Below are 1,502 nucleotides of genomic sequence, written 5' to 3'. Positions count from 1 at the left end.
ATTCATAATGGTATGGATGAAATTTAGATTTATAATGACTAAAAATGTTGCCCTGACATTGAAGACACATTATGTCACTTTAATTTGGCTTTTGAGAAAGATTGGGAGGTGGCTGAGGAATTAAATAATAGAACAAAAACCAGAATATAACCACAATAGACTCATGTCCTTCCAGAGGAAAGCTTGTACTCAGCATGGAGCTGCATCAGATCTCAATTCAGAGAAGCTTAGGACTCCTGTAGTGTTTCCCTCTTCAAAGCCTTGTGCAAACATGAACGAAGTTAATCTAATTAACTTATTAGCTTTTTAAGCTAGTGGTACCAATTAGTCACCTCATCAGACTCTGGCTCGGGTCTCATTGCACAGCGCTTAGCTATAAAGGGGCTTTCATCAAAACCCCCAGGAGTGCAACACATGGCATTTGCGTGTGTTTTCCAGAGAATGGCAAAAAGAGCCATGTGCAAGGCAATTATAGGGAACCCTCTCTGGGAAAACCTTAATCACAAGGATCATTCTCATCACCTCTTTTTAGAAAGTACATCACATATTAGGTTTCATTCCTAGAAGTATGAACCCTTCCCTTAACCTGAGTCCAGAGAGTGATTATAAATCTTAGACTTAAATTTCTGGATGCTCACTGGGGTAGAGAGCCCTGTCGGCAACAGGCAATCTTAGAAGGTCTGGCAGTTTGGGTGGTATTTTTTTTTTTTTTTTTAAAGAGGGAGAAAAGGGGATTCAAGCAGAGTGCAATGAGAATAGTGATCCCAAAATACAGCCCTCAAGGAAGACTTCCAGAGAGACAATGGCAAAGGAATAAATAAAAAGAAAGTTATAAATTCATCTATTTGCTCTTCCCTGACCCTTGCTTTTACTCCTCTTCACTGCAACTACCCTGGGAAAGGCACAATACTTTCCCCTGTCACAATATTGAGAAAAATTGAAATGGGGAAGAAAGACCACCAGATGCTTTATTGTCTTAGACGTTTCCACATAATTAGCTGGGGATAAAGGGCCTCTGCATGGTTTCATTGCATTGAATGAACTTGGATATTGCTACACAGTAGTGTGTTTTATGATTCATGCTCTGTTATCCTGTGGCTTTTTGAAAACTGCCAGCTACTTTATCACTGCCGGCCAAGCCTGGGCCCACCACTTAAAATGCAGCAATGCAAAGTTAACTGTGCATGACAGATGTCCATGAAATTGTTTAACACACACATACACGCTCACACAGAGCACAAAGCTGGCTCTGGCCCTCTTATGAGTCTTGCTGGCTCAATGTCCTTATTAAACATAAATAAAAAGTAATATAGGGCTAGGAAAGAAATAAAAATTCATGAAATGACAAAAAGGAGAACATATTTTGGACTTTGGTTACATTGGATGCATTTAAAGTTTCAAAAGGTCCTTGAAAAAGTTAGAAAAAATGAAGTCACAAGAGAAACAAAGGATTGGGGTGTCAGGGATTAGGTTAAGAAATTGGATCTTTGAGGTTATCTTGT

Source organism: Mustela erminea, chromosome 2 (genome assembly GCF_009829155.1).
Source record: "Mustela erminea isolate mMusErm1 chromosome 2, mMusErm1.Pri, whole genome shotgun sequence".
In the NCBI taxonomy this organism is placed as follows: Eukaryota; Metazoa; Chordata; class Mammalia; order Carnivora; family Mustelidae; genus Mustela; species Mustela erminea.
The sequence above is the reverse complement of the archived record's forward strand: the minus strand, read 5'-3'. Positions refer to the sequence as shown.